Below are 12,951 nucleotides of genomic sequence, written 5' to 3'. Positions count from 1 at the left end.
GGTCCGTTTGCTTCACAGGAAATCTTTCACAGGTCTTTTCGCTCTCTCTCTCTCCGTCCCTTTGATGCCGGAGCCGCCTCCTTTTAAATTAGGCCATTTTTCTAACGAGCTCTGTGAGGCAGGCCTTGTGATCGACATCCCCTTCCGCGGATTTCTTTGATTCGCTTTTAAACGAATGAAAATAAAAGACGCGCGCGCCACTGCGGTACAAACAAACTGAGGGCTCGGCGAGTGGGGGTCGGGAGGAGCGGGAACAGGTGGGGGGAACAGTTCTGATAAAAGTCGGCAGCGCCTCCGACTTCGCCAGTCCCCTCACCTGTGTCACAGGGCGGCGCGCAAAGCCACGTGCAGTTGCACGTAACCGACAAAACCCGTTCTCCCCCGGGAGACTAAACAGCGTCTCTGGTGCTTTCAACAGCAGCGGTCCCGGGAAGCACTCAACCTCTCTTCTAAAGGGTGTTACAAAAAGGTACGGCCAAACTTTCAGGAAACATTCTCCACACACAAAGAAAGAAAATATGTTATGTGGAGATGTGTCCGGAAACGCTTACTGTCCATGTTAGAGCTCATTTTATTACTTCTCTTCAAATCACATTAATCATGGAATGGAAATACACATCAACAGAACGTACCAGCGTGACTTCAAACACTTTGTTACAGGAAATGTTCAAAATGTCCTCCGTTAGCGAGGATACGTGCATCCACCCTCCGTCGCACGGAATCCCTGATGCGCTGATGCAGCCGTGGAGAATGGAGTATTGTATCACAGCCGTCCACAATACGAGCACGAAGAGTCTCTACATTTGGTACCGGGGTTTCCTAGACAAGAGCTTTCAAATGCCCCCATAAATGAAAGTCGAGAGGGTTGAGGTCAGGAGAGCGTGGAGGCCACGGAATTGGTCCGCCTCTACCAATCCGTCGGTCACCGAATCTGTTGTTGAGAAGCGTACGAACTTTTGGACTGAAATGTGCAGGAGCTCCATCGTGCATGAACCAAATGTTGTGTTGTACTTGTAAAGGCACATGTTCTAGCAGCACAGGTAGAGTATCCCGTATGAAATCGTGATAACGTGCTCCATTGAGCGTAGGTGGAAGAACGTGGGGCCCAATCGAGACATCACCAACAATGCCTGCCCAAACGTTCACAGAAAATCTGTGTTGATGACGTGATTGCACAATTGCGTACGGATTCTCGTCATCCCACACATGTTGATTGTGAAAATTTACAATTTGATCACTTTGGAATGAAGCCTCATCCGTAAAGAGAACATTTGCACTGAAATGAGGATTGACACGTTGTCGGATGAACCATTCGCAGAAGTGTACCCGTGGAGGCCAATCAGCTGCTGATAGTGCCTGCACACGCTGTACACGGTACGGAAACAACTGGTTCTCCCGTAGCACTCTCCGTACAGTGACGTGGTCAACGTTACCTTGTACAGCAGCAACTTCTCTGACGCTGACATTAGGGTTATCGTCAACTGCAGGAAGAATTGCCTCGTCCATTGCAGGTGTCCTCGTCGTTCTAGGTCTTCCCGAGTCATAGGCTGGAATGTTCCGTGCTCCCTAAGACGCCGATCAATTGCTTCGAACGTCTTCCCGTCGGCACACCTTCGTTCTGGAAATCTGTCTCGATACAAACGTACCGCGCCACGGCTATTGCCCCGTGCTAATCCGTACATCAAATGGGCATCTGCCAACTCCGCATTTGTAGACATTGCACTGACTGCAAAACCACGTTCTTGATGAACACTAACCTGTTGATGTTACGTACTGATGTGCTTGATGCTAGTACCGTAGAGCAATGAGTCACATGTCAACACAGGTAGCGAAGTCAACATTACCTTCCTTCAATTGGGCCAACTGCCGGTGAATCGAGGACGTACAGTACATACTGACGAAACTAAAATGAGCTCTAACATGGAAATTAAGCGTTTCCGGACACATGTCCACATAACATCTTTTCTTTATTTGTGTGTGAGGAATGTTTCCTGAATGTTTGGCCGTACCTTTTTGTAACACCCTGTAATCCATCTTTTTTATTCTTCCAACAGCGCTACACATACGTACGGGTGGGAACCCGAAAAAACCGGAATTATTTTTTAAAAGTTGCATATTTTCAAATTTTTTACAAAACAACCTTATTCCCTTCAAAATTCTCTCTATTACAACTAATACATTTGTCCCGGCGGTGCTTCCACTGTTCGAAACAGTTTTTGTCGTCATCTTTAGACATGGCGGACAGCTGCTCCCTCGTTTTTTTATTTTCTTTACTTCTTCAGAGTTGACAATTAGGTGTCCTTTCGTGCGCCTTTTCATGTGCGAAAATGAGAGAAAGTCGCACGAAGCCACGTCAGGCGAATTAGGTGCGCAGGGTTGCGGAACCGCGCCATTTTTTGCTAAAAAACTGTCTAACAGAGACGGCTGTGCGTGCAGCTGCGTTGTCGTGGTGGAAAAACCAGTCTCCTGTCTGCCTCAAATCGGAGTCTTTTTTGACGAACACTGTTGGGCAGTCTTCTTAAAACGGTCTGTGAACATGACTGAATTAGTATATTTATTTGTATGAAAAATTTGTTGTTGCTAGCTTATTATAAGGAACTAGGCAAAATTGATTTCCGCCTGTTTATCAAATAAAAAAACGTCCTCTTGAAAATATTTTGAGGTCTGGCCTGTTCGCTTAGTTAATTTTGAAAAAGCCGCGGTATTTTGGCCGTGCAAAGGTAGCACAATCAGTAAGCTTCTCGCGCTAATTTAAGGCCATAGAAGCATGGTCTTTCCGGAATGTACTTCTGACCAAAAATCGATTCTGGTAGCTGGAGTCCAAAGGTTTTATTAATCACGCCTCTTGCGTTCTCGTGCAGATATTTCCTTTAGCAACTTTCAAAAATGGCTCTGAGCACTATGGGACTTAACATCTATGGTCATCAGTCCCCTAGAACTTAGAACTACTTAAACCTAACTAACCTAAGGACAGCACACAACACCCAGTCATCACGAGGCAGAGAAAATCCCTGACCCCGCCGGGAATCGAACCCGGGAAACCGGGCGTGGGAAGCGAGAACGCTACCGCACGACCACGAGCTGCGGACTAGCAACTTTCATCGCCTAACAAATATTTCTTTACATCGAACCGAGAAGTGAAATACCAGATTTCATAAATTTAGTTTTAAACTTTGTTCAATGTAAGGAAATATTTTTCTTAAAGATTTTCATCCTCTATTGCAATCCCTTAAGTGGTTGAATTTCAACAAACGCTGAAACACGTATTTTTCTTGTAGTGTCGGCAGACTTGCCAACACTACGCACACTAATTGAAAGAGGCGGCCAAGATGCACGCGCTAACTCACGAAGGATGGAGTGAGGTCTGAAACAGGATTCGTAATGAATGTGATAAAGAAAATACGTATCTTTGGAATATACTTAACTTTTAATACATCCTTGTATACATCGTTCTTGATGAGACATCTGGAGATTGTGGCGATACAAGTGACTCTTTATATACAAGCTATTTAAGGCTAATGGCGCCTTGCTAAGTCGTAGCCATTAACTTAGCTGAAGGCTATTCTAACTGTCTCTCGGCAAATGAGAGCAAAGGCTTCGTCAGTATAGTCGCTAGCAACGTCGTCGTACAAACTGGGGCGAGTTCTCGTACGTCTCTCGAGACCTGCCGTGTGGTGGCGCTCGGTCTGCGATCACACAGTGGCGACACGCGGGTCCGACATGTACTAATGGACCGCGGCCGATTTAAGCTACCACCTAGCAAGTGTGGTGTCTGGCAGTGACACCACATTTCTATTTCTAACCGAGAAGTCAAATACCAGTTGTTATAGAAACACCCTTAAAAACTCTTCAGTAGTTCTTAAGTAATTATTTATTTTAAAAAAACTGTCACTCACTGTTTCATCCCCATAGAAATTGAATTTCCAAGAACGCTGAAACACATATTTTTTATTTTCTGACTGTGAACTCAAATACCACTTTTCGTAGGTCCTGCTTCGAAATTCCCGTAATAGAGATTTTTTTCAAAAACCTCTCCACCCTTATTTCCCCTCTTAGGATACGAATTTCGAAAAATCGCTTCGTAAACGACGGCTACAGTGTAAGATCCACAGCTTCTCCAAATTCTAAGCTTTCCATCCTTTCAAAAAGCCTTCATGCCCTATTTCATTCCATTAGTGGTTGAATTTCCAAAAACAGTGAAATACGTATTTTTTCATTTCTGACGAAAAGACACCAGTTTTCAAAGATTTAGCTTCAGAAACGCTATGGCAGTGAAATATTTTCTTACAACGTTTCACCCCCTTAACGGTTCAAGTTCCAAAAAACAGGGACATGCGTATGTTTTATTTCTAACAGAAAAGTCAAATACAAATTTTCATATATTTAGCTTCAAAAATATTTCGATAATGAAACAATTCAATAAAAACTTTCATCCCCTGTTTCTCTCCCATACGGTTTGAATTTCCAAAAACAGTGAAACAAGTAATTTCTAACCGACAAACAAAATCTAAACTTATAATTTAGTTTTCAAAATGCTTTCATAATAAAATATTTTCATAAGAAATCTCATCCTCTATTCCCAAAAACACTGAAACGCGTACTTTATTATTTCCACCTGAGAAGTCAAATACCGAAGTTCGTAGATGGAGCTTCAAAAACACTTGACTTGTTCTTTAATAATGATGTATTTTCAAAAAAACCTTTCACTAAGTCTTTCACGCTCATAGAGTTTTTTTTCCAAAAACACTGAAAAACGAATTTCTTTATTTCTGACCGAGAAATCAAATACCAATTTTCGTAGGTCTAGCTCCGAAACTGCCTCAATAGCGACTTTTTCAAAAAAAAAAAAAACTCCATCCTCTATTTCCCACCTTAGAGCAGGAATTTCGAAAAATCGCTTCTTAAACGGCTACTACAGTATACGATACGGCTACTACAGTATACGATCCACATCATCTACAAATTTTAAGTTTCTATCCGTAGCGGTTTGGGCTGGGCGATGGTGAGGCAGGCGGGACATTGCGCTTTGTAGGTAGAGATGGGAATTCAGGTTGCGTCGGCGAAGGTCGTTGTGAAATCTCGGTTTATCAGCTGTGTCGCCGCCTCGTGTTGTAACGTTTCGACGTCTCTAGCACTCATCATCGTCAGCCAATTTCGCTTACGTCTGAACATAAAGAGTAGAGAAGTCGGCGAAAGCTTGCAATAAGACGATGCCACGACTCCTCTGATAACCCGAGAACATTTCAACAACTTCTCACATTTTATCAACATCTGGAAACGTGTTCACTTTTTCTGTGCAGCTCTACTGCATACGACCGTCCCATGCGAATACTGAACAATTATCACCTCTTCTCCGATAAAGGATCCGGCCGCTGTGGCCGAGCAGTTCTAGGCGCTTCAGTCCGGAACCGCAAGACCGCTACGGTCGGAGGTTCGAATCCTGTCTCGGGAATGGATGTGTCCGCTGTCCTTAGCTTAGTTTGGTTTAAGTAGTTCTAAGTTCTAGGCAACTGATGACGTCAGATGTTAAATCCCATAGTGCTCTGAGCCATTTAAACCATTTTGAACCATGCAGTTGCCCTGGTATTAGCTGCATGAGTGTACGAAGAATTCTTCACAGAGAACTTCATATGCGTCGGCAGTTGTGACCGAGCGGTTCTAGGCGCGTCAGTCCGGAGCCGCGATGCTGCTACGGTCGCAGGTTCGAATCCTGCCTCGGGCATGGATGTGCGTGATGTCCTTTGGTTAGTTAGGTTTCAGTAGTTCTAAGTCCTAGGGGACTGATGACCTCAGATGTTAAGTCCCATAATGTTTAGAGCCATTTGAACTTCATACGCACCCCTTCAAAATTATGTTTACTCAGGAATTAAGTGAGAGAGATTTTGAAACTCGCAGAGCTGCGTGTGAGAAAATTCTTCAAAACATTCCATCTAGCGCTTTGTATATCTCTTCGGATAAGGCCCATTGCCACTTATCAAGAACTGTAAACAAACAGAATTTCCGCTACTGGGTTGCAGAAAACCCTCGTGAAATTCATCAGCGAACATTAGACAGCACTCGTGTTGACAGTTTGGTGCGCCATTACTGAATGTTTTGAGTGGGGACCGTATTTTGCAGGCCGCTGTGGCCGAGCGTTTCTAGGCGCTTCAGTCCGTACCCGCGCTGCTGCTACGGTCGCGGGTTCGAATGCTGCCTCGGGCATGGATGTGTGTGATGTCCTTAGTTAGGTTTAAGTAGTTCTAAGTTCTAGGGGACTGATGACCTCAGATGTTAAGTCCCATAGGGCTCAGAGCCACCTGAACGATTTTTTTTGCGATCGTGGATCCTTTCAAACACACGAACGTGCGGGGAGACAGTGGACTGTGCGTACCCCAGAGTTGGAAGACCAGGTTCTATTGAACCATAGTACAAGCTCCAGGCCAGTAGCTCGTCGCCAAAATAGTGTAAGTCAAAGTACGATTATGCGTATCGTGCATGACAACTGCTATTATCTCTATCACCTGAAACTAGAGCAAAGATTATCGGCAGCGGATTTGTCTCTATGAGAAGGATTTTGTCGCTTTTATCACAATTATGGCATTTCTGTCATCAGCCGTCTTTACCGACGAAGCAACCTCTACCAGAACCGGCACCATCAGTCTGAATAACCGTCATGTGTGGGCTACAGATAGTCCTTGGGGAATGGTTGAGGTGTCTCATCAATCAGCATCAGTGTGTGGGCAGGGATTCTTAGCGAGCAGTTATTATTGGACAACGCCTCGACAGTATTCCTAAGGAATACTCTGCCTGAGCTGCCTGACAATGTGCCTTTGTTAATATGACAGGTTAACTTCTGCCATTACAGCTCGCTGACACCTCAACAACATCTTCCCCGGATGTTGGATAGGAAGCAGAGGTCCTAGCGCGGCCTGCTACATCACTGGACTTAGACCCCATGCATTTTTACCTCTGGGGCATCTGAAACGCGTTGTGTATGCTGAGCCTGCTCCTCGTGTGCAGAAGATGTCTGTGACGCTATTCGGAGAGAGGCCGGAACGTGCAACAGAATGCGACAATGTATGACGTGACTTGTGAACGGGCGTATTGCGTCCCATGGACGCCGCTCTGACCATCTGTTGTGAAGTGGACTGTGTTCTGTGACGATCTGTTGTCAATGCACGCACATCGTCCATTTCCGGACACATGCTCACAGGACCTCCATTTCCAGTCCGCAATCCGTTACTCCAGTATGTTTTTTTTATTAATGTTATTTTAGTGATTCAGATCCGTTTTCTAGGTTTTAATACAGGTTTTGGAGATTGACAATATCTGTCTGCCGCCAGCAGTCTCGCCTTACCAGAATGCAGCGGAGTGTGGGCAGATATGAAACTTCCTGGCAGATTAAAGCTGTGTGACGGCCCGAGACTCGAACTCGGGACCTTCGCATTTCGCGGCCAAATGCTCTACCAACTTTTTTTTAAAATCTCATTTTGTTCGTTTTCGTTCGTTGTATCTGCTCGGGGCAGACGTCGAAAGACGCCCGCTTCAGTTCGTCGATGATCCATTAACTCAGTTTTTTTTTTATTACAGAGGGCAGCTATCCCTGTGATCGAACACGATGGGTTACCGTGCCGGCACCAACTGAGCTACCCAAGCACAACTCACGTACCCTTCTGACAGCTCTACTTTCGCCAGGACCTCGTCTCCTACCTTCCGAACTTTACAGAAACTCTCCTGCGAACCTTGCAGAACTAGGACTCCTGGAAGAAAGGATATTGCGGAGACGTGGCTTAGCCACAGCCTGGGGGATGTTTCCAGAATGCGATTTTCACTCTGCAGCGGAGTGTGCGCTGATATGAAACTTCCTGGCAGATTAAAACTGTGTGCCGGGCCGAGACTCGAACTCGGGACCTTTGCCTTTCGCGGGCAAGTGCTCTACCAACTGAGCTACCCAAGCACGACTCACGCCCTGTCCTCACAGCTTTACTTCTGCCAGTACCTTGTCTCCTACCTTCCAAACTTTAAGTTTCATATCAGCGCACACTCCGCTGCAGAGTGAAAATCTCATTCCAGAAACATCCCCCAAAGCTGTGGCTAAGCCATGTCTCCGCAGTATCCTTTATTTCAGAAGTGTTAGTTCTGCAAGGTTCGTAGCAGAGCTTCTGTGAAGTTTGGAAGGTAGGAGACGAGGTACTGGCAGAAGTAAAGCTGTGAGGACGGGGCGTGAGTCGTGCTTGGGTAGCTCAGTTGGTAGAGCACTTGCCCGCGAAAGGCAAAGGTCCCGAGTTCGAGTCTCTATCCGGCACACAGTTTTAATCTGCCAGGAAGTTTCAGTCTCGCCTTAATTGATACATGGGGAGGCGCTGGCGGCAGTCGCTTTCTCCGTTCGATTCACCCGGATCGACTGTTTCCCTCTCCCGTCGCTTATCATTGCGTCGCTGGCCGGTGGTGGTGCTGCTGGGCTGCCAGGCAGACTGGTTTTTGGCTCCGGAACGGCCGGTACGTGTCGCTGCGCAGAGACTGAAACTTGTGTTTGCGTGGAGTTAGCTGGATTTGACTGGTCTATGTGGCTCGGAGTGCTGAAGCGGGCCTGCTATTGCAAGTTCTTGACGCGTGACTGGGCCACGGTCTTCTACACAGGACGCTGAGCAATGTGTTATTCATTTTGGCTACTGGAGTTGAACTACACTACTGGCCATTAAAACTGCTACACCAAGAAGAAATGCAGATGGTAGACGGGTATTCATTGGACAAATATATTATACTACAACTGACATGTGATTACATTTTCACGCAATTTGGGTGCATAGATCCTGAGAAATCAGTACCCAGAACAACCACCTCTGGTCGTAATAACGGCCTTGATACGGCTGGGCATTGAGTCAAACAGAGCTCAAATGGCGTGTACAGGTACAGGTGCCCATGCAGGTTCAACACGATACCACAGTTCATGAAGAGTAGTGACTCGCGTATTGTGACGAGCCAGTTGCTCGGCCACCATCGACCAGACGTTTTCTATTGGTGAGAGATCTGGAGAATGTGCTGGCCAGGGCAGCAGTCGAACATTTTCGGTATCCTGAAAGGCTTGTACAGGACCTGCAACATGCGGTCGTGCATTATCCTGCTGAAATGTAGGGTTTCGCAGGGATCGAAAGAAAGGTAGAGCCACGGGTCGTAACACATCTGAAATGTAATGTCCACTGTTCAAAGTGCCGTGTAACCAATGGGACCCCATACCATCACGCCAGCGAGTATGGCGATGACGAATACATGCTTCCAATGTGTGTTCACCGCGATGTCGCCAAACACGGATGCGACCATCACGATGCTGTAAACAGAACCTGCATTCATCCGAAAAAATGACGTTTTGCCATTCGTGCACCCAGGTTCGTCGTCGAGTACACCATCCTAGGCGCTCCTGTCTGTGATGCAGCGTCAAGGGTAACCGCAGCCACAGTCTCAGAGCTGATAGTCCGTGCTGCTGCAAACGTCGTCGAACTGTTCGTGCAGATGGTTGTTGTCTTGCAAACGTCCCCATCTGTTGACCCAAGGATCGAGACGTGGTTGCACGATCCATTACAGCCGTGCGGATTCGATGCCTGTCATCTAGACTGCTAGTGATACGAAACCGTTGGGATCCAGCACGGCGTTCCGTATTACTCTTCTGAACCCACCGATTCCATATTCTGCTAACAGTCATTGGATCTCGACCGACGCGAGCAGCAATGTCGCGGTACGATAAGCCGGAATTGCGATAGGCTACAATCCGACCTTTATCAAAGTCGGAAACGTGATGGTACGCATTTCTCCTCCTTACACGAGGCATCACAACAACGTTTCACCAGGCAACGCCGGTCAACTGCTGTTTGTGTATGAGAAATCGGTTGGAACTTTCCTCATGTCAGCACGTTGTTGGTGTCGCCACCGGCGCCAACCTTGTGTGAATGCTCTGAAAAGCTAATCATTTGCATATCGCAGCATCTTCTTCCTGTCGGTTACATTTCGCGTCTGTAGCACGTCATCTTCGTGGTGTAGCAATTTTAATGGCCAGTAGCGAGTGTACCACGCAGCTGTCTACTGAAGAAGTAGACATTCAAGCTTTCTAGTTTTGCACTCGGGCCTACCCGTGTTATCACTAGTTTCTACCATTTCTTATGACTGTCAATATTGTATTGGAACTGGGACGTACTGGTGTAGTAATATTATGCTTTGTCTTATCGTTGCCCCTTTAATACTCGTCTGTTTGTGCTGGGGCAACTTTACATATTTTGAAATTTGAGGGCTACAGTTAACGCTTTTAACCATTTTTAGTTTGCCCTTGTCTTGATGTGATCTATCTTTGCAGACTTTTATCTGACTATATTCTGGGGCTGTTAACATTGTTTCTTTTGGCTGTGGCTCTGTGTTTGTGCTTTTCTGTTTGCGCACTGCAGCGGGCACCTAGTTCACGTCTAAATCGACGCCTTGGCCGAGCAGTACCAGAGGAACGGGAGGTTCTGTTGGCCGCGGGGAAAATGGCAACCGATACGACGGCCACTGAGTTCTTCGGGTTGCAGTGAGTGGGGATCTTGCATTCAGTTAAGTTTCCTCTGCATTGGGATGCCAAGGGGTCTGTTCCGTTTGCTATACTGCTTATATGTTTACCTTCAAAACTATACAGAGAGGATACTAGTTTTCTAGTTGCGTGCAGCGGGAATTGAACTTCAAATGCTTCAAATGGCTCTGAGCACTATGGGACTCAACTGCTGTGGTCATTAGTCCCCTAGAACTTAGAACTACTTAAACCTAACTAAGGACATCACACACATCCATGCCCGAGGCAGGATTCCAACCTGCGACCGTAGCGGTCTCGCGGTTCCAGACTGCAGCGCCAGAACCGCGAGACCACCGCGGCCGGCGGAATTGAACTTATGTACATGTAAGAGAGATATACTTGATGGGTAGCGGAAATTGGAAATTATGTGAATTGTCCTATTGCGCTTACCCAGGTGACCTGTTTAAAAGAAACTTGTTGCTGTTGTTGTGGTCTTCAGTCCTGAGACTCGTTTGATGCAGCTCTCCATGCTACTCTATCCTGTGCAAGCTTCTTCATCTCCGAGTACCTACTGCAACCTACATCCTTCTGAATCTGCTTGGTGTATTCATCTCTTGGTCTCCCTCTACGATTTTTACCCTCCACGCTGCCCTCCAATGCTAAATTTGTGATCCCTTGATGCCTCAGAACATGTCCTACCAACCGGTCCCTTCTTCTTGTCTAGTTGTGCCACAAACTCCTCTTCTCCCCAATCCTATTTAGTACCTCCTCATTCGTTATGTGATCTACCCATCTAATCTTCAGCATTCTTCTGTAGCACCACATTTCGAAAGCTTCTATTCTCTTCTTGTCCAAACTGCTTATCGTCCATGTTTCACTTCCATACATGGCTACACTCATACAAATACTTTCAGAACTGACTTCCTGACACTTAAATCGATACTCGATGTTAACAAATTTCTCTTCTTCAGAAACGCTTTCCTTGCCATTGCCAGTCTACATTTTATATCCTCCCTACTTCGACCATCGTCAGTTATTTTGCTCCCCAAATAGCAAAACTCCTTTACTACTTTAAGTGTCTCATTTCCTAATCTAATCCCCTCAGCATCACCCGATTTAATTTGACTACATTCCATTATCCTCGTTTTGCCTTTGTTGATGTTCATCTTATATCCTCCTTTCAAGACACTGTCCATTCCGTTCAACTGCTCTTCCAAGTCCTTTGCTGTCTCTGACAGAATTACAATGTCATCGGCGAACCTCAAAGTTTTTACTTCTTCTCCATGAATTTTAATACCTACTCCGAATTTTTCTTTTGTTTCCTTTACTGCTTGCTCAATATACAGATTGAATAGCATCGGGGAGAGGCTACAACCCTGTCTTACTCCCTTCCCAACCACTGCTTCCCTTTCATGTCCCTCGACTCTCATAATTGCCATCTGGTTTCTGTACAAATTGTAAATAGCCTTTCGCTCCCTGTATTTTACCCCTGCCACCTTCAGAATTTGAGAGTATTCCAGTTAACGTTTTGAAAAGCTTTCTCTAAGTCTACAAATGCTAGAAACGTAGGTTTGCCTTTTCTTAATCTTTCTTCTAAGATAAGTCGTAACGTTAGTATTGCCTCACGTGTTGCAGTATTTCTACGGAATCCAAACTGATCTTCCCCGAGGTCGGCTTCTACCAGTTTTTCCATTCGTCTGTAAAGAATTCGCCTTAGTATTTTGCAGCTGTGACTTATTAAACTGATAGTTCGGTAATATTCACATCTGTCAATTCCTGCTTTGTTTGCGATGGGAATTATTATTATTTCACCTTTATTATTCAAGTACCCCTTGTTAAATGAAACTGATTTCACCTTTTATTGTTGAAGTGCTTTCAGTTAGTATAGAAGTTATAAGAAGTTCTTGTTTGCACCTAGTTCAATAAGAAAGATATTGTGCAATGTATTTTTCTGACGTGTGAATAAGAGGCACTTGTAGAAAATTTTTGGTAAATGCTGTGCCCTTTGGGTCAAACTATTGATCAGTAATAAAGTAGTAGTATCTTGCGAGTCCTCTGTACTTGTTATTATTTCACTTGTCACCGGTTTGCACGTAAACTCCACGTTCTATTACTCTCTGCTTGAGTCGATGGAATAGTACAGGACACGTTTTTGAAAAATTATGTGAGTAAAGTGTATGTAGTGCTGCAAGGAAAGCTGATAGGTTAGATCGCTGAGTCGCTACCTCAGAGTCTCGTGTCGTGTAGACGTGGGGAGAGCATCAGGCTACCAAGGAAACCCCACAGGCAGGTGCGCCTCGCGTTCTCACAACTTACCTCCCCCTCCCTAATTAGACCGAAGCCGTACACTGCGCCCCGACAAACTTTCCTGTCTGCTATTCATTTTCCTCTCCAGTGTGATACGTGCTCCGGAAGTGGGGCGCAGCTGGGCCACAATT

The 12,951-nt window shown here is 45.6% G+C and overlaps 1 protein-coding gene and 1 non-coding gene across 2 annotated transcripts in view; both read right to left on the bottom strand.

Moving 5' to 3' along the window:
• LOC126213468 (alpha-mannosidase 2) overlaps positions 1-12,951 on the bottom strand; it is an 834,426-nt gene that overhangs the window by 354,785 nt on the left and 466,690 nt on the right. The window lies entirely within an intron of this gene.
• Positions 7,863-7,937, bottom strand: Trnas-cga (transfer RNA serine (anticodon CGA)). The gene has a single exon. It is a non-coding gene; the product is annotated as a tRNA-Ser (tRNA).

Source organism: Schistocerca nitens, chromosome 11, assembly GCF_023898315.1.
Source record: "Schistocerca nitens isolate TAMUIC-IGC-003100 chromosome 11, iqSchNite1.1, whole genome shotgun sequence".
Taxonomy (NCBI): domain Eukaryota; kingdom Metazoa; phylum Arthropoda; class Insecta; order Orthoptera; family Acrididae; genus Schistocerca; species Schistocerca nitens.
Note: the sequence above shows the minus strand (reverse complement) of the source record. Positions and strands in the feature narration are given on the sequence as shown.